This window comes from Schistocerca americana, chromosome 3 (genome assembly GCF_021461395.2).
Source record: "Schistocerca americana isolate TAMUIC-IGC-003095 chromosome 3, iqSchAmer2.1, whole genome shotgun sequence".
NCBI lineage: Eukaryota > Metazoa > Arthropoda > Insecta > Orthoptera > Acrididae > Schistocerca > Schistocerca americana.
Genome location: NC_060121.1, coordinates 179040617 through 179061594, shown reverse-complemented (window position 1 = coordinate 179061594; position 20978 = coordinate 179040617).

Genomic DNA, 20978 nt, shown 5'->3' with positions numbered 1-20978 from the left:
GTTACTAAGAGGGACATATGGAGGTTGGGCAGTAACATCGTTCCCAGAGAGGACACGAGGTAGTTCGGGAGTATGGTACAGAAAGGGGAGTGCTGGACGTGACGACGCTACGGACACTTGGTCGCGACAGAGACTTGGAGAGCGTGGAGCGGTTTGCACGTGGTCGCGACAGATAGAAATACTTTGGAGTGCTGTAGCCAATCAAAGCGCTCGTTACTAAGAGGGACGTATGGAGGTTGGGCAGTAACATCGTTACCGGAGAGGACACGAGGTAGCTCGGGAGTATGGTACAGAAATGGGAGTGCTGGACGTGACGGCGCGACAGACTCTCGTCGCGACAGAGAGTTGGAGAGCGTGGAGCGGTTTGCACGTGGTCGCGACAGATAGTAATACTGTGGAGTGCTCTGGCCAATCAAAGCGCTCGTTAGTAACAGGGACGTATGGAGGTTGGGCAGTAACATCGTTACCGGAGAGGACACGAGGTAGTTCGGGAGTATGGTACAGAAAGGGGAGTGCTGGACGTGACGGCGCGTCGGACACTCCGTCGCGACAGAGACTTGGAGAGCGTGGAGCGGTTTGCACGTGGTCGCGACAGATAGAAATACTTTGGAGTGCTCTAGCCAATCAAAGCGCTCGTTACTAAGATGGTCGTATGGAGTTTGGGCAGTAACATCGTTACCGGAGAGGACACGAGGTAGTTCGGGAGTATGGTACAGAAAGGGGAGTGCTGGACATGACGGCGCGACGGACACTCGGTCGCGACAGAGACTTGGAGAGCGTGGAGCGGTTTGCACATGGTCGCGACAGATAGAAATACTTTGGAGTGCTCTAGCCAATCAAAGCGCTCGTTACTAAGAGGGACGTATGGAGGTTGGGCAGTAACATCGTTACCGGAGAGGACACGAGGTAGTTCGGGAGTATGGTACAGACAGGGGAGTGCTGGACGTGACGGCGCGACGGATAGTCGGGCGCGACAGAGACTTGGAGAGCGTGGAGCGGTTTGCACGTGGTAGCGACATATAGAAATACTTTGGAGTGCTCTAGCCAATCAAAGCGCTCGTTACTAAGAGAGACGTATGGAGGTTGGGCAGTAACATCGTTCCCAGAGAGGACACGAGGTAGTTCGGGAGTATGGTACAGAAAGGGGAGTGCTGGACGTGACGGCGCGACGGACACTTGGTCGCGACAGAGACTTGGAGAGCGTGGAGCTGTTTGCACGTGGTCAGGACAGATAGAAATACTTTGGAGTGCTCTAGCCAATCAAAGCGCTCGTTACTAAGAGGGACGTATGGAGGTTGGGCAGTAACATCGTTACCGGAGAGGACACGAGGTAGTTCGGGAGTATGGTACAGAAAGGGGAGTGCTGGACGTGACGGCGCGACGGACACTTGGTCGCGACAGAGACTTGGAGAGCGTGGAGCTGTTTGCACGTGGTCGAGACAGATGGAAATACTTTGGAGTACCCTAGCCAATCAAAGCGCTCGTTACTAAGAGGGACATATGGATGTTGGGCTGTAACATCGTTACCGGAGAGGACACGAGGTACTTCAGGAGTATGGTACAGAAAAGGGTGTGCTGGACGTGGCGGCGCGACGGACACTCGGTCGCGACAGAGACTTGGAAAGCGTGGAGCGGTTTGCACGTGGTCGCGACAGATAGAAATACTTTGGAGTGCTCTAGCCAATCAAAGCGCTCGTTACTAAGAGGGACGTATGGAGGTTGGGCAGTAACATCGTTACCGGAGAGGACACGAGGTAGTTCGGGAGTATGGTACAGAAAGGGGAGTGCTGGACGTGACGGCGCGACGGACACTCGGTCGCGACAGAGATTTGGAGAGCGTGGAGCGGTTTGTACGTGGTCGCGACAGATAGAAATACTTTGGAGTGCTCGAGCCAATCAAAGCGCTGGTTACTAAGAGGGACGTATGGAGGTTGGGCAGTAACATCGTTACCGGAGAGGACACGAGGTAGTTCGGGAGTATGGTACAGAAAGGGGAGTGCTGGACGTGACGGCGCGACGGACACTTGGTTGCGACAGAGACTTGGAGAGCGTGGAGCGGTTTGCACGTGGTCATGATAGATAGAAATACTTTGGAGTGCTCTAGCCAATCAAAGCGCTCGTTACTAAGAGGGACGTATGGAGGTTGGGCAATAACATCGTTACCGGAGAGGACACGAGGTAGTTCGGGAGTATGGTACAGAAAGGGGAGTGCTGGACGTGACGGCGCGACGGACACTCGGTCGCGACAGAGACTTGGAGAGCGTGGAGCGGTTTGCACGTGGGCGCGACAAATAGAAATACTTTGGAGTGCTCTAGCCAATCAAAGCGCCCGTTACTAAGAGGGACGTATGGGGGTTGGGCAGTAACATCGTTACCGGAGAGGACACGAGGTAGTTCGGGAGTATGGTAGAGAAAGGGGAGAGCTGGACGTGACGGCGCGACAGACACTCGGTCGCGACAGAGACTTGGAGAGCATTGAGCGGTTTGCACGTGGTCGCGACAGATAGAAATACTTCGGAGTGCTCTAGCCAATCAAAGCGCTCGTTACTAAGAGGGACGTATGGATTTTGGGCAGTAACATCGTTACCGGAGAGGACACGAGGTAGTTCGGGAGTATGGTACAGAAAGGGGAGTGCTGGACGTGATGGCGCGACGGACACTCGGTCGCGACAGAGACTTGGAGAGCGTGGAGCGGTTTGCACATGGTCGCGACAGATAGAAATACTTTGGGGTGCTCTAGCCAATCAAAGCGCTCGTTACTAAGAGGGACGTATGGAGGTTGGGCAGTAACATCGTTACCGGAGAGGACACGAGGTAGTTCGGGAGTATGGTACACAATGGGGAGTGCTGGACGTGACGGCGCGACGGACACTCGGTCGCGACAGATACTTGGAGAGCGTGGAGCGGTTTGCACGTGGTCGCGACAGATAGAAATACTTTGGAGTGCTCTAGCCAATCAAAGCGCTCGTTACTAAGAGGGACGTATGGAGGTTGGGCAGTAACATCGTTCCCAGAGAGGACACGAGGTAGTTCGGGAGTATGGTACAGAAAGGGGAGTGCTGGACGTGACGACGCTACGGACACTTGGTCGCGACAGAGACTTGGAGAGCGTGGAGCGGTTTGCACGTGGTCGCGACAGATAGAAATACTTTGGAGTGCTGTAGCCAATCAAAGCGCTCGTTACTAAGAGGGACGTATGGAGGTTGGGCAGTAACATCGTTACCGGAGAGGACACGGGGTAGCTCGGGAGTATGGTACAGAAAGGGGAGTGCTGGACGTGACGGCGCGACAGATTCTCGTCGCGACAGAGAGTTGGAGAGCGTGGAGCGGTTTGCACGTGGTCGCGACAGATAGAAATACTGTGGAGTGCTCTAGCCAATCAAAGCGCTCGTTACTAACAGGGACGTATGGAGGTTGAGCAGTAACATCGTTACCGGAGAGCACACGAGGTAGTTCCGGAGTATGGTACAGAAAGGGGAGTGCTGGACGTGATGGCTCGACGGACACTTGGTTGCGACAGAGGCTTGGAGAGCGTGGAGCGGTTTGCACGTGGTCGCGAAAGATAGAAATACTTTGGAGTGCTCAAGCCAATCAAAGCGCTCGTTACTAAGAGGGACGTATGGAAGTTGGGCAGTAACATCGTTACCGGAGAGGATACGAGGTAGTTCGGGAGTATGGTACAGAAAGGGGAGAGCTGGACGTGACGGCGCGACAGACACTCGGTCGCGACAGAGACTTGGAGAGCGTGGAGCGGTTTGCACGTGGTCGCGACAGATAGAAATACTTTGGAGTGCTCTAGCCAATCAAAGCGCTCGTTACTAAGATGGTCGTATGGAGTTTGGGCAGTAACATCGTTACCGGAGAGGACACGAGGTAGTTCGGGAGTATGGTACAGAAAGGGGAGTGCTGGACATGACGGCGCGACGGACACTAGGTCGCGACAGAGACTTGGAGAGCGTGGAGCGGTTTGCACATGGTCGCGACAGATAGAAATACTTTGGAGTGCTCTAGCCAATCAAAGCGCTCGTTACTAAGAGGGACGTATGGAGGTTGGGCAGTAACATCGTTACCGGAGAAGACACGAGGTAGTTCGGGAGTATGGTACACAAAGGGGAGTCCTGGACGTGACGGCGCGACGGACACTCAGTCGCGACAGAGACTTGGAGAGCGTGGAGCGGTATGCACGTGGTCGCGACATATAGAAATACTTTTGCGTGCTCTAGCCAATCAAGGCGCTCGTTACTAAGAGGGACATATGGAGGTTGGGCAGTAACATCGTTCCCAGAGAAAACACGAGGTAGTTCGGGAGTATGGTACAGAAAGGGGAGTGCTGGACGTGACGGCGCGACGGACACTTGGTCGCGACAGAGACTTGGAGAGCGTGGAGCTGTTTGCACGTGGTCGCGACAGATAGAAATACTTTGGAGTGCTCTAGCCAATCAAAGCGCTCGTTACTAAGAGGGACGTATGGAGGTTGGGCAGTAACATCGTTACCGGAGAGGACACGAGGTAGTTCGGGAGTATGGTACAGAAAGGGGAGTGCTGGACGTGACGGCGCGACGGACACTTGGTCGCGACAGAGACTTGGAGAGCGTGGAGCTGTTTGCACGTGGTCGAGACAGATGGAAATACTTTGGAGTACTCTAGCCAATCAAAGCGCTCGTTACTAAGAGGGACATATGGAGGTTGGGCTGTAACATCGTTACCGGAGAGGACACGAGGTAGTTCGGGAGTATGGTACAGAAAGGGGAGTGCTGGACGTGACGGCGCGACGGACACTCGGTCGCGACAGAGACTTGGAGAGCGTGGAGCGGTTTGCACGTGGTCGCGACAGATAGAAATACTTTGGAGTGCTCTAGCCAATCAAAGCGCTCGTTGCTAAGAGGGACGTATGGAGGTTGGGCAGTAACATCGTTACCGGAGAGGACACGAGGTAGTTCGGGAGTATGGTACAGAAAGGGGAGTGCTGGACGTGACGGCGCGACGGACACTCGGTCGCGACAGAGACTTGGAGAGCGTGGAGCGGTTTGCACGTGGTCGCGACAGATAGAAATACTTTGGAGTGCTCGAGCCAATCAAAGCGCTGGTTACTAAGAGGGACGTATGGAGGTTGGGCAGTAACATCGTTACCGGAGAGGACACGAGGTAGTTCGGGAGTATGGTACAGAAAGGGGAGTGCTGGACGTGACGACGCGACGGACACTCGGTCGCGACAGAGACTTGGAGAGCGTGGAGCGGTTTGCACGTGGTCGCGACAGATAGAAATACTTTGGAGTGCTCTAGCCAATCAAAGCGCTCGTTACTAAGAGGGACGTATGGAGGTTGGGCAGTAACATCGTTACCGGAGAGGACACGAGGTAGCTCGGGAGTATGGTACAGAAAGGGGAGTGCTGGACGTGACTGCGCGACGGACTCTCGTCGCGACAGAGAGTTGGAGAGCGTGGAGCGGTTTGCACATGGTCGCGACAGATAGAAATACTTTGGAGTGCTCTAGCCAATCAAAGCGCTCGTTACTAAGAGGGACGTATGGAGGTTGGGCAGTAACATCGTTACCGGAGAGGACACGAGGTAGTTCGGGAGTATAGTACAGAACGGGGAGTGCTGGACGTGACGGCGCGACGGACACTCGGTCGCGACAGAGACTTGGAGGGCGTGGAGCGGTTTGCACGTGGTCGCGACAGATAGAAATACTTTGGAGTGCTCTAGCCAATCAAAGCGCTCGTTACTAAGAGGGACGTATGGAGGTTGGGCAGTAACATCGTTACCGGAGACGACAAGAGGTAATTCGGGAGTATGGTACACAAAGGGGAGTGCTGGACGTGACGGCGCGACGGACACTCGGTCGCGACAGAGACTTGGAGAGCGTGGAGCGGTTTGCACGTGGTCGCGACAGGTAGAAATACTTTGGAGTGCTCTAGCCAATCAAAGCGCTCCTTACTAAGAGGGACGTATGGAGGTTGGGCAGTAACATCGTTACCGGAGAGGACCCGAGGTAGTTCGGGAGAATGGTACAGAAAGGGGAGTGCTGGACGTGACGGCGCGACGGACACTCGGTCGCGACAGAGACTTGGAGAGCGTGGAGCGGTTTGCACGTGGTCGCGACAGATAGAAATACTTTGGAGTGCTCCAGCCAATCATAGCGCTCGTTACTAAGAGGGACGTATGGAGGTTGGGCAGTAACATCGTTACCGGAGAGGACACGAGGTAGTTCGGGAGTATGGTACAGAAAGGGGAGTGCTGGACGTGACGGCGCGACGGACACTTGGTCGCGACAGAGACTTGGAGAGCGTGGAGTGGTTTGCACGTGGTCGCGACAGATAGAAATACTTTGGAGTGCTCTGGCCAATCAAAGCGCTCGTTACTAAGAGGGACGTATGGAGGTTGGGCAGTAACATCGTTACCGGAGAGGACACGAGGTAGCTCGGGAGTATGGTACAGAAAGGGGAGTGCTGGACGTGACGGCGCGACGGACTCTCGTCGCGACAGAGAGTTGGAGAACGTGGAGCGGTTTGCACGTGGTCGCGACAGATAGTAATACTGTGGAGTGTTCTAGCCAATCAAAGCGCTCGTTACTAACAGGGACGTATGGAGGTTGAGCAGTAACATCGTTACCGGAGAGGACACGAGGTAGCTCGGGAGTATGGTACAGAAAGGGGAGTGCTGGACGTGACGGCTCGACGGACACTTGGTTGCGACAGAGACTTGGAGAGCGTGGAGAGGTTTGCACGTGGTCGCGACAGATAGAAAAACTTTGGAGTGCTCTAGCCAATCAAAGCGCCCGTTACTAAGAGGGACGTAGGGAAGTTGGGCAGTAACATCGTTACTGGAGAGGACACGAGGTAGTTCGGGAGTATGTTACAGAAAGGGGAGAGCTGGACGTGACGGCGCGACAGACACTCGGTCGCGACAGAGACTTGGAGAGCGTGGAGCGGTTTGCACGTGGTCGCAACAGATAGAAATACTTTGGAGTGCTCTAGCCAATCAAAGCGCTCGTTACTAAGAGGGTCGTATGGAGTTTGGGCAGTAACATCGTTACCGGAGAGGACACGAGGTAGTTCGGGAGTATGGTACAGAAAGGGGAGTGCTGGACATGACGGCGCGACGGACACTCGGTCGCGACAGAGACTTGGAGAGCGTGGAGCGGTTTGCACATGGTCGCGACAGATAGAAATACTTTGGAGTGCTCTAGCCAATCAAAGCGCACGTTACTAAGAGGGACGTATGGAGGTTGGGCAGTAACATCGTTACCGGAGAGGACACGAGGCAGTTCGGGAGTATGGTACAGAAAGAAGAGTCCTGGACGTGACGGCGCGACGGACAGTCGGTCGCGACAGAGACTTGGAGAGCGTGGAGCGGTTTGCACGTGGTCGCGACATATAGAAACACTTTGGAGTGCTCTAGCCAATCAAAGCGCTCGATACTAAGAGGGACGTATGGACGTTGGGCAGTAACATCGTTACCGGAGACGACAAGAGGTAGTTCGGGAGTATGGTACACAAAGGGGAGTGCTGGACGTGACGGCGCGACGGACACTCGGTCGCGACAGAGACTTGGAGAGCGTGGAGCTGTTTGCACGTGGTCGCGACAGATAGAAATACTTTGGAGTGCTCTAGCCAATCAAAGCGCTCGTTACTAAGAGGGACGTATGGAGGTTGGGCAGTAACATCGTTACCGGAGAGGACACAAGGTAGTTCGGGAGTATGGTACAGAAAGGGGAGTGCTGGACGTGACGGCGCGACGGACACTTGGTCGCGACAGAGACTTGGAGAGCGTGGAGCTGTTTGCACGTGGTCGAGACAGATGGAAATACTTTGGAGTACTCTAGCCAATCAAAGCGCTCGTTACTAAGAGGGACATATGGAGGTTGGGCTGTAACATCGTTACCGGAGAGGACACGAGGTACTTCAGGAGTATGGTACAGAAAGGGGAGTGCTGGACGTGACGGCGCGACGGACACTCGGTCGCGACAGAGACTTGGAGAGCGTGGAGCGGTTTGCACGTGGTCGCGACAGATAGAAATACTTTGGAGTGCTCTAGCCAATCAAAGCGCTCGTTACTAAGAGGGACGTATGAAGGTTGGGCAGTAACATCGTTACCGGAGAGGACACGAGGTAGTTCGGGAGTATGGTACAGAAAGGGGAGTGCTGGATGTGACGGCGCGACGGACACTCGGTCGCGACAGAGACTTGGAGAGCGTGGAGCGGTTTGCACGTGGTTGCGACAGATAGAAATACTTTGGAGTGCTCGAGCCAATCAAAGCGCTCGTTACTAAGAGGGACGTATGGAGGTTGGGCAGTAACATCGTTACCGGAGAGGACACGAGGTAGTTCGGGAGTATGGTACAGAAAGGGGAGTGCTGGACGTGACGACGCGACGGACACTCGGTCGCGACAGAGACTTGGAGAGTGTGGAGCGGTTTGCACGTGGTCGCGACAGATAGAAATACTTTGGAGTGCTCTAGCCAGTCAAAGCGCTCGTTACTAAGAGGGACGTATGGAGGTTGGGCAGTAACATCGTTACCGGAGAGGACACGAGGTAGCTCGGGAGTATGGTACAGAAAGGGGAGTGCTGGACGTGACTGCGCGACGGACTCTCGTCGCGACAGAGAGTTGGAGAGCGTGGAGCGGTTTGCACATGGTCGCGACAGATAGAAATACTTTGGAGTGCTCTAGCCAATCAAAGCGCTCGTTACTAAGAGGGACGTATGGAGGTTGGGCAGTAACATCGTTACCGGAGAGGACACGAGGTAGTTCGGGAGTATGGTACAGAAAGGGGAGTGCTGGACGTGACGGCGCGACGGACAGTCGGTCGCGACAGAGACTTGGAGAGCGTGGAGCGGTTTGCACGTGGTCGCGACAGATAGAAATACTTTGGAGTGCTCTAGCCAATCAAAGCGCTCGTTACTAAGAGGGACGTATGGAGGTTGGGCAGTAACATCGTTACCGGAGAGGACACGAGGTAGTTCGGGAGTATGGTTCAGAAAGGGGAGTGCTGGACGTGACGGCGCGACGGACACACGGTCGCGACAGAGACTTGGAGAGCGTGGAGCGGTTTGCACGTGGTCGCAACAGATAGAAATACTTTGGAGTGCTCGAGCCAATCAAAGCGCTGGTTACTAAGAGGGACGTATGGAGGTTGGGCAGTAACATCGTTAGCGGAGAGGACACGAGGTAGTTCGGGAGTATGGTACAGAAAGGGGAGTGCTGGACGTGACGACGCGACGGACACTCGGTCGCGACAGAGACTTGGAGAGCGTGGAGCGGTTTGCACGTGGTCGCGACAGATAGAAATACTTTGGAGTGCTCTAGCCAATCAATGCGCTCGTTACTAAGAGGGACGTATGGAGGTTGGGCAGTAACATCGTTACCGGAGAGGACACGTGGTAGCTCGGGAGTATGGTACAGAAAAAGGAGTGCTGGACGTGACGGCGCGACGGACTCTCGTCGGGACAGAGAGTTGGAGAGCGTGGAGCGGTTTGCACGTGGTCGCGACAGATAGTAATACTGTGGAGTGCTCTAGCCAATCAAAGCGCTCGTTACTAACAGGGACGTATGGAGGTTGGGCAGTAACATCGTTACCGGAGAGGACACGAGGTAGTTCTGGAGTATGGTACAGAAAGGGGAGTGCTGGACGTGACGGCGCGACGGACACTTGGTTGCGACAGAGACTTGGAGAGCGTGGAGCGGTTTGCACGTGGTCGCGAAAGATAGAAATACTTTGTAGTGCTCTACCCAATCAAAGCGCTCTTTACTAAGAGGGACGTATGGAGGTTGGGCAATAACAACGTTACTGGAGAGGACACGAGGTAGTTCGGGAGTATGGTACAGAAAGGGGAGTGCTGGACGTGACGGCGCGACGGACACTCGGTCGCGACAGAGACTTGGAGAGCGTGGAGCGGTTTGCACGTGGTCGCGACAGATAGAAATACTTTGGAGTGCTCTAGCCAATCAAAGCGCCCGTTACTAAGAGGGACGTATGGAGGTTGGGCAGTAACATCGTTACCGGAGAGGACACGAGGTAGTTCGGGAGTATGGTACAGAAAGGGGAGAGCTGGACGTGACGGCGCGACAGACACTCGGTCGCGACAGAGACTTGTAGAGCGTGGAGCGGTTTGCACGTGGTTGCGACAGATAGAAATACTTTGGAGTGCTCTAGCCAATCAAAGCCCTCGTTACTAAGAGGGACGTATGGAGGTTGGGCAGTAACATCGTTACCGGAGAGGACACGAGGTAGTTCGGGAGTATGGTACAGAAAGGGGAGTGCTGGATGTGACGGCGCGACGGACACTCCGTCGCGACAGAGACCTGGAGAGCGTGGAGCGGTTTGCACGTGGTCGCGACAGATAGAAATACTTTGGAGTGCTGTAGCCAATCAAAGCGCTCGTTACTAAGAGGGACGTATGGAGGTTGGGCAGTAACATCGTTACCGGAGACGACAAGAGGTAGTTCGGGAGTATGATACACAAAGGGGACTGCTGGACGTGACGGCGCGACGGACACTCGGTCGCGACAGAGACTTGGAGAGCGTGGAGCGGTTTGCACGTGGTCGCGACAGATAGAAATACTTTGGAGTGCTCTAGCCAATCAAAGCGCTCGTTACTAAGAGGGACGTATGGAGGTTGGGCAGTAACATCGTTACCGGAGAGGACACGAGGTAGTTCGGGAGTATGGTACAGAAAGGGGAGTGCTGGACGTGACGGCGCGACGGACACTCGATCGCGACAGAGACTTGGAGAGCGTGGAGCGGTTTGCACGTGGTCGCGACAGATAGAAATACTTTGGAGTGCTCTAGCCAATCAAAGCGCTCGTTACTAAGAGGGACGTATGGAGGTTGGCCAGTAACATCGTTACCGGAGAGGACACGAGGTAGTTCGGGAGTATGGTACAGAAAGGGGAGTGCTGGACGTGACGGCGCGACGGACACTCGGTCGCGACATAGACTTGGAGAGCGTGGAGCGGTTTGCATGTGGTCGCGACAGATAGAAATACTTTAGAGTGCTCTAGCCAATCAAAGCGCTCGTTACTAAGAGGGACGTATGGAGGTTGGGCAGTAACATCGTTCCCAGAGAGGACACGAGCTAGTTCGGGAGTATGGTACAGAAAGGGGAGTGCTGGACGTGACAGCGCGACGGACACTCCGTCGCGACAGAGACTTGGAGAGCGTGGAGCGGTTTGCACGTGGTCGCGACAGATAGAAATACTTTGGAGTGCTCTAGCCAATCAGAGCGCTCGTTACTAAGAGGGACGTATGGAGGTTGGGCAGTAACATCGTTACCAGAGAGGACACGAGGTAGCTCGGGAGTATGGTACAGAAAGGGGAGTGCTGGACGTGACGGCGCGACGGACACTCGTCGCGACAGAGAGTTGGAGAGCGTGGAGCGGTTTGCACGTGGTCGCGACAGATAGAAATACTTTGGAGTGCTCTAGCCAATCAAAGCGCTCGTTACTAACAGGGACGTATGGAGGTTGGGCAGTAACATCGTTACCGGAGAGGACACGAGGTAGTTCGGGAGTATGGTACAGAAACGGGAGTGCTGGACGTGACGGCGCGACGGACACTTGGTTGCGACAGAGACTTGGAGAGCGTGGAGCGGTTTGCACGTGGTCGCGACAGATAGAAATACTTTGGAGTGCTCTAGCCAATCAAAGCGCTCGTTACTAAGAGGGACGTATGGAGGTTGGGCAATAACATCGTTACCGGAGAGGACACGAGGTAGTTCGGGAGTATGGTACAGAAAGGGGAGTGCTGGACGTGACGGCGCGACGGACACTCGGTCGCGACAGTGACTTGGAGAGCGTGGAGCGGTTTGCACATGGTCGCGACAGATAGAAATACTTTGGAGTGCTCTAGCCAATCAAAGCGCTCGTTACTAAGAGGGACGTATGGAGGTTGGGCAGTAACATCGTTACCGGAGAGGACACGAGGTAGTTCGGGAGTATGGTACAGAAAGGGGAGTGCTGGACGTGACGGCGCGACGGGCACTCGGTCGCGACAGAGACTTGGAGAGCGTGGAGCGGTTTGCACGTGGTCGCGACAGATAGAAATACTTTGGAGTGCTCTAGCCAATCAAAGCGCTCGTTACTAAGAGGGACGTATGCAGGTTGGGCAGTAACATCGTTACCTGAGAGGACACGAGGTACTTCGGGAGTATGGTACAGAAAGGGGAGTGCTGGACGTGACGGCGCGACGGACACTCCGTCGCGACAGAGACTTGGAGAGCGTGGAACGATTTGCACGTGGTCGCGACAGATAGAAATACTTTGGAGTGCTCTATCCAATCAAAGCGCTCGTTACTAAGAGGGACATATGGAGGTTGGGCAGTAACATCGTTACCGGAGTGGTCACGAGGTAGTTCGGGAGTATGGTACAGAAAGGGGAGTGCTGGACGTGACGGCGCGACGGACACTCGGTCGCGACAGAGACTTGGAGAGCGTGGAGCGGTTTGCACGTGGTCGCGACAGATAGAAATACTTTGGAGTGCTCTAGCCAATCAAAGCGCTCGTTACTAAGAGGGACGTATGGAGGTTGGGCAGTAACATCGTTACCGGAGAGGACACGAGGTAGTTCGGGAGTATGGTACAGAAAGGGGAGTGCTGGACGTGACGGCGCGAAGGACACTCGGTCGCGACAGACACTTGGAGAGCGTGGAGCGGTTTGCACGTGGTCGCGACAGATAGAAATACTTTGGAGTGCTCTAGCCAATCAAAGCGCTCGTTACTAAGAGGGACGTATGGAGGTTGGGCAGTAACATCGTTACCGGAGAGGACACGAGGTAGTTCGGGAGTATGGTACAGAAAGGGGAGTGCTGGACGTGACGGCGCGACGGACCCTCGCTCGCGACAGAGACTTGGAGAGCGTGGAGCGGCTTGCACGTGGTCGCGGCAGATAGAAATACTTTGGAGTGCTCTAGCCAATCAAAGCGCTCGTTACTAAGAGGGACGTATGGAGGTTGGGCAGTAACATCGTTACCGGAGAGGACACGAGGTAGTTCGGGAGTATGGTACAGAAAGGGGAGTGCTGGACGTGATGGCGCGACGGACACTCGGTCGCGACAGAGACTTGGAGAGCGTGGAGTGGTTTGCACGTGGTCGCGAAGATAGAAATACTTTGGAGTGCTCTAGCCAATCAAAGCGCTCGTTACTAAGATCGACGTATGGAGGTTGGGCAGTAACATCGTTACCGGAGAGGACACGAGGTAGTTCGGGAGTATGGTACAGAAAGGGGAGTGCTGGACGTGACGGCGCGACGGACACTCGGTCGCGACAGAGACTTGGAGAGCGTGGAGCGGTTTGCACGTGGTCGCGACAGATAGAAATACTTTGGAGTGCTCTAGCCAATCAGAGCGCTCGTTACTAAGAGGGACGTATGGAGGTTGGGCAGTAACATCGTTACCGGAGAGGACACGAGGTAGCTCGGGAGTATGGTACAGAAAGGGGAGTGCTGGACGTGACGGCGCGACGGACACTCGTCGCGACAGAGAGTTGGAGATCGTGGAGCGGTTTTCACGTGGTCGCCACAGATAGAAATACTTTGGAGTGCTCTAGCCAATCAAAGCGCTCGTTACTAACAGGGACGTATGGAGGTTGGGCAGTAACATCGTTACCGGAGTGGACACGAGGTAGTTCGGGAGTATGGTACAGAAAGGGGAGTGCTGGACGTGACGGCGCGACGGACACTTGGTTGCGACAGAGACTTGGAGAGCGTGGAGCGGTTTGCACGTGGTCGCGACAGATAGAAATACTTTGGAGTGCTCTAGCCAATCAAAGCGCTCGTTACTAAGAGGGACGTATGGAGGTTGGGCAATAACATCGTTACCGGAGAGGACACGAGGTAGTTCGGGAGTATGGTACAGAAAGGGGAGTGCTGGACGTGACGGCGCGACGGACACTCGGTCGCCACAGTGACTTGGAGAGCGTGGAGCGGTTTGCACGTGGTCGCGACAAATAGAAATACTTTGGAGTGCTCTAGCCAATCAAAGCGCTCGTTACAAAGAGGGACGTATGGAGGTTGGGCAGTAACATCGTTACCGGAGAGGACACAAGGTAGTTTGGGAGTATGGTACAGAAAGGGGGGAGCTGGACGTGACGGCGCGACAGACACTCGGTCGCGACAGAGACTTGGAGAGCATTTAGCGGTTTGCACGTGGTCGCGACAGATAGAAATACTTTGGAGTGCTCTAGCCAATCAAACCGCTCGTTACTAAGAGGGACGTATGGATTTTGGGCAGTAACATCGTTACCGGAGAGGACACGAGGTAGTTCGGGAGTATGGTACAGAAAGGGGAGTGCTGGACGTGACGGCGCGACGGACACTCGGTCGCGACAGAGACTTACAGAGCGTGGAGCGGTTTGCACATGGTCGCGACAGATAGAAATACTTTGGAGTGCTCTAGCCAATCAAAGCGCTCGTTACTAAGAGGGACGTATGGAGGTTGGGCAGTAACATCGTTACCGGAGAGGACACGAGGTAGTTCGGGAGTATGGTACAGAAAGGGGAGTGCTGGACGTGACGGCGCGACGGGCACTCGGTCGCGACAGAGACTTGGAGAGCGTGGAGCGGTTTGCACGTGGTCGCGACAGATAGAAATACTTTGGAGTGCTCTAGCCAATCAAAGCGCTCGTTACTAAGAGGGACGTATGGAGGTTGGGCAGTAACATCGTTACCGGAGAGGAGACGAGGTAGTTCGGGAGTATGGTACAGAAAGGGGAGTGCTTTACGTGACGGCGCGACGGACACTCCGTCGCGACAGAGACTTGGAGAGCGTGGAACGATTTGCACGTGGTCGCGATAGATAGAAATACTTTGGAGTGCTCTATCCAATCAAAGCGCTCGTTACTAAGAGGGACATATGGAGGTTGGGCAGTAACATCGTTACCGGAGAGGTCACGAGGTAGTTCGGGAGTATGGTACAGAAAGGGGAGTGCTGGACGTGACGGCGCGACGGACACTCGGTCGCGACAGAGACTTGGAGAGCGTGGAGCGGTTTGCACGTGGTCGCGACAGATAGAAATACTTTGGAGTGCTCTAGCCAATCAAAGCGCTCGTTACTAAGAGGGACGTATGGAGGTTGGGCAGTAACATAGTTACCGGAGAGGACACGAGGTAGTTCGGGAGTATGGTACAGAAAGGGGAGTGCTGGACGTGACGGCGCGACGGACACTCGGTCGCGACAGACACTTGGAGAGCGTGGAGCGGTTTGCACGTGGTCGCGACAGATAGAAATACTTTGGAGTGCTCTAGCCAATCAAAGCGCTCGTTACTAAGAGGGACGTATGGAGGTTGGGCAGTAACATCGTTACCGGAGAGGACACGAGGTAGTTCGGGAGTATGGTACAGAAAGGGGAGTGCTGGACGTGACGGCGCGACGGACCCTCGCTCGCGACAGAGACTTGGAGAGCGTGGAGCGGTTTGCACGTGGTCGCGACAGATAGAAATACTTTGGAGTGCTCTAGCCAATCAAAGCGCTCGTTACTAAGAGGGACGTATGGAGGTTGGGCAGTAACATCGTTACCGGAGAGGACACGAGGTAGTTCGGGAGTATGGTACAGAAAGGGGAGTGCTGGACGTGACGGCGCGACGGACACTTGGTCGCGACAGAGACTTGGAGAGCGTGGAGCGGTTTACACGTGGTCGCGACAGATAGAAATACTTTGGAGTGCTCTAGCCAATCAAAGCGCTCGTTACTAAGAGGGACGTATGGAGGTTGGGCAGTAACATCGTTACCGGAGAGGACACGAGGTAGTTCGGGAGTATGGTACAGAAAGGGTAGTGCTGGATGTGACGGCGCGACGGACACTCCGTCGCGACAGAGAATTGGAGAGCGTGGAACGGTTTGCACGTGGTCGCGACAGATAGAAATACTTTGGAGTGCTCTAGCCAATCAAAGCGCTCGTTACTAAGAGGGACATATGGAGGTTGGGCAGTAACATCGTTACCGGAGAGGACACGAGGTAGTTCGGGAGTATGGTACAGAAAGGGGAGTGCTGGACGTGACGGCGCGACGGACACTCGGTCGCGACAGAGACTTGGAGAGCGTGGAGCGGTTTGCACATGGTCGCGACAGATAGAAACACTTTGGAGTGCTCTAGCCAATCAAAGCGCTCGTTACTAAGAGGAACGTATGGAGGTTGGGTAGTAACATCGTTACCGGAGAGGACACGAGGTAGTTCGAGAGTATGGTACAGAAAGGGGATTGCTGGACGTGACGGCGCGACGGACACTGGGTCGCGACAGAGACTTGGAGAGCGTGAAGCGGTTTGCACGTGGTCGCGACAGATAGAAATACTTTGGAGTGCTCTAGCCAATCAAAGCGCTCGTTACTAAGAGGGACGTATGGAGGTTGGGCAGTAACATCGTTACCGGAGAGGACACGAGGTAGTTCGGGAGTATGGTACAGAAAGGGGAGTGCTGGACGTGACGGCGCGACGGACCCTCGCTCGCGACAGAGACTTGGAGAGCGTGGAGCGGTTTGCACGTGGTCGCGACAGATAGAAATACTTTGGAGTGCTCTAGCCAATCAAAGCGCTCGTTACTAAGAGGGACGTATGGAGGTTGGGCAGTAACATCGTTACCGGAGAGGACACGAGGTAGTTCGGGAGTATGGTACAGAAAGGGGAGTGCTGGACGTGACGGCGCGACGGACACTCGGTCGCGACAGAGACTTGGAGAGCGTGGAGCGGTTTGCACGTGGTCGCGACAGATAGAAATACTTTGGAGTGCTCTAGCCAATCAAAGCGCTCGTTACTAAGAGGGACGTATGGAGGTTGGGCAGTAACATCGTTACTGGAGAGGACACGAGGTAGTTCGGGAGTATGGTACAGAAAGGGGAGTGCTGGACGTGACGGCGCGACGGACACTCGGTCGCGACAGAGACTTGGAGAGCGTGGAGCGGTTTGCACGTGGTCGCGACAGATAGAAATACTTTGGAGTGTTCTAGCCTATCAAAGCGCTCGTTACTAAGAGGGACGTATGGAGGTTGGGCAGTAACATCGCTACCGGAGAGGACACGAGGTAGTTCGGGAGTATGGTACAGAAAGGGGAGTGCTGGACGTGACGACGCGACGGACACTTGGTCGCGACAGAGACTTGGAGAGCGTGGAGCTGTTTGCACGTGGTCGCGACAGATAGAAATACTTTGGAGTGCTCTAGCCAATCAAAGCGCCCGTTACTAAGAGGGACGTATTGAGGTTTGGCAGTAACATCGTTACCGGAGAGGACACGAGGTAGTTCGGGAGTATAGTACAGAAAGGGGAGTGCTGGACGTGACGGCGCAATGGACACTCAGTCGCGACAAAGACTTGGAGAGCGTGGAGCGGTTTGCACGTGGTCGCGACAGACAGAAATACTTTGGAGTGCTCTAGCCAATCAAAGCGCTCGTTACTAAGAGGGCCGTATGGAGGTTGGGCAGTAACATCGTTACCGGAGAGGACACGAGGTAGTTCGGGAGTATGGTACAGAAAGGGGAGTGCTGGACGTGACGACGCGACGGACACTCAGTCGCGACAGAGACTTGGAGAGCGTGGAGCGGTTTGCACGTGGTCGCGACAGATAGAAATACTTTGGAGTGCTCTAGCCAATCAAAGCGCTCGTTACTAAGAGGGACGTATGGAGGTTGGGCAGTAACATCGTTACCGGAGAGGACACGAGGTAGTTCGGGAGTATGGTACAGAAAAGGGAGTGCTGGACGTGACGACGGGACGGACACTCAGTCGCGACAGAGACTTGGAGAGCGTGGAGCGGTTTGCACGTGGTCGCAACAGATAGAAATACTTTGGAGTGCTCTAGCCAATCAAAGCGCTCGTTACTAAGAGGGACGTATGGAGGTTGGGCAGTAACATCGTTACCGGAGAGGACACGAGGTAGTTCGGGAGTATGGTACAGAAAGGGGAGTGCTGGACGTGACGGCGCGACGGACACTCAGTCGCGGCAGAGAATTGGAGAGCGTGGAATGGTTTGCATGTGGTCGCGACAGATGGAAATACTTTGGAGTGCTCTAGCCAATCAAAGCGCTCGTTACTAAGAGGGACGTATGGAGGTTGGGCAGTAACATCGTTACCGGAGAGGACACGAGGTAGTTCGGGAGTATGGTACAGAAAGGGGAGTGCTGGACGTGACGGCGCGACGGACACTCGTTCGCGACAGAGACTTGGAGAGCGTGGAGCAGTTTGCACGTGGGCGCGACAGATAGAAATACTTTGGAGTGCTCTAGCCAATCAAAGCGCTCGTTACTAAGAGGGACGTATGGAGGTTGGGCAGTAACATCGTTACCGGAGAGGACACGAGGTAGTTCGGGAGTATGGTACAGAAAGGGTAGTGCTGGACGTGACGGCGTGACGGACACTCGGTCGCGACAGAGACTTGGAGAGCGTGGAGCAGTTTGCACGTGGTCGCGACAGATAGAAATACTTTGGAGTGCTCTAGCCAATCAAAGCGCTCGTTACTAAGAAAGACGTATGGAGGTTGGGCAGTAACATCGTTACCGGAGAGGACACGAGGTAGTTCGGGAGTATGGTACAGAAAGGGTAGTGCTGGACGTGACGGAGCGACGGACACTCCGTCGCGACAGAGAATTGGAGAGCGTGGAACGGTTTGCACGTGGTCGCGACAGATAGAAATACTTTGGAGTGCTCTAGCCAATCAAAGCGCTCGTTACTAAGAGGGACGTATGGAGTTTGGGCAGTAACATCGTTACCGGAGAGGACACGAGGTAGTTCGGGAGTATGGTACAGAAAGGGGAGTGCTGGACGTGACGGCGCGACGGACACTCGGTCGCGACAGAGACTTGGAGAGCGTGGAGCGGTTTGCACGTGGTCGCGACAGATAGAAATACTTTGGAGTGCTCTAGCCAATCAAAGCGCTCGTTACTAAGAGGGAGGTATGGAGGTTGGGCAGTAACATCGTTACCAGAGAGGACACGAGGTAGTTCGGGAGTATGGTACAGAAAGGGGAGTGCTGGACGTGACGGCGCGACGGACACTCGGTCGCGACAGAGACTTGGAGAGCGTGGAGCGGTTTGCACGTGGTCGCGACAGATAGAAATACTTTGGAGTGCTCTAGCCAATCAAAGCGCTCGTTACTAAGAGGGACGTATGGAGGTTGGGCAGTAACATCGTTACCGGAGAGGACACGAGGTAGTTCGGGAGTATGGTACAGAAAGGGGAGTCCTGGACGTGACGGCGCGATGGACACTCCGTAGCGACAGAGACTTGGAGAGCGTGGAGCGGTTTGCACGTTATCGCGACAGATAGAAATACTTAGGGTGCTCTAGCCAATCAAAGCGCTCGTTACTAAGAGGGACGTATGGAGGTTGGGCAGTAACATCGTTACCGGAGAGGACACGAGGTAGTTCGGGAGTATGGTACAGAAAGGGGAGTGCTGGACGTGACGGCGCGACGGACACTCGGTCGCGACAGAGACTTGGAGGGCGTGGAGCGGTTTGCACGTGGTCGCGACAGATAGAAATACTTTGGAGAGCTCTAGCCAATCAAAGCGCTCGTTACTAAGAGGGACGTATGGAGGTTGGGCAGTAACATCGTTACCGGAGAGGACACGAGGTAGTTCGGGAGTATGGTACAGAAAGGGGAGTGCTGGACGTGATGGCGCGACGGACACTCGGTCGCGACAGAGACTTGGAGAGCGTGGAGCGGTTTGCACGTGGTCGCGACAGATAGAAATACTTTGGAGTGCTCTAGCCAATCAAAGCGCTCGTTACTAAGAGGGACGTATGGATTTTGGGCAGTAACATCACTACCGGAGAGGTCACGAGGTAGCTCGGGAGTATGGTACAGAAAGGGGAGTGCTGGACGTGACGGCGCGACGGACACTTGGTCGCGACAGAGACTTGGAGAGCGTGGAGCTGTTTGCACGTGGTCGCGACAGATAGAAATACTTTGGAGTGCTCTAGCCAATCAAAGCGCTCGTTACTAAGAGGGACGTATGGAGGTTGGGCAGTAACATCGTTACCGGAGAGGACACGAGGTAGTTCGGGAGTATGGTACAGAAAGGGGAGTGCTGGACGTGACGGCGCGACGGACACTCAGTCGCGACAGAGACTTAGAGAGCGTGGAGCGGTTTGCACGTGGTCGCGACAGATAGAAATACTTTGGAGTGCTCTAGCCAATCAAAGCGCTCGTTACTAAGAGGGACGTATGGAGGTTGGGCAGTAACATCGTTACCGGAGAGGACACGAGGTAGTTCGGGAGTATGGTACAGAAAGGGGAGTGCTGGACGTGACGACGCGACGGACACTCCGTCGCGACAGAGACTTGGAGAGCGTGGAGCAGTTTGCACGTGGTCGCGACAGATAGAAATACTTTGGAGTGCTCTAGCCAATCAAAGCGCTCGTTACTAAGAGGGACGTATGGAGGTTGGGCAGTAACATCGTTACCGGAGAGGACACGAGGTAGTTCGGGAGTATGGTACAGAAAAGGGAGTGCTGGACGTGACGACGCGACGGACACTTGGTCGCGACACAGACTTGGAGAGCGTGGAGTGGTTTGCACGTGGTCGCGACAGATAGAAATACTTTGGAGTGCTCTAGCCAATCAAAGCGCTCGTTACTAAGAGGGACGTATGGAGGTTGGGCAGTAACATCGTTACCAGAGAGGACATGAGGTAGTTCGGGAGTATGGTACAGATAGGGGAGTGCTGGACGTGACGGCGCGACGGACACTCAGTCGCGACAGAGACTTGGAGAGCTTGGAGCAGTTTGCACGTGGTCGCGACAGATAGAAATACTTTGGAGTGCTCTAGCCAATCAAAGCGCTCGTTACTAAGAGGGACGTATGGAGGTTGGGCAGTAACATCGTTACCGGAGAGGACACGAGGTAGTTCGGGAGTATGGTACAGAAAGGGGATTGCTGGACGTGACGGCGCGACGGACACTCGGTCGCGACAGAGACTTGGAGAGCGTGGAGCTGTTTGCACGTGGTCGTGACAGATAGAAATACTTTGGAGTGCTCTAGCCAATCAAAGCGCTT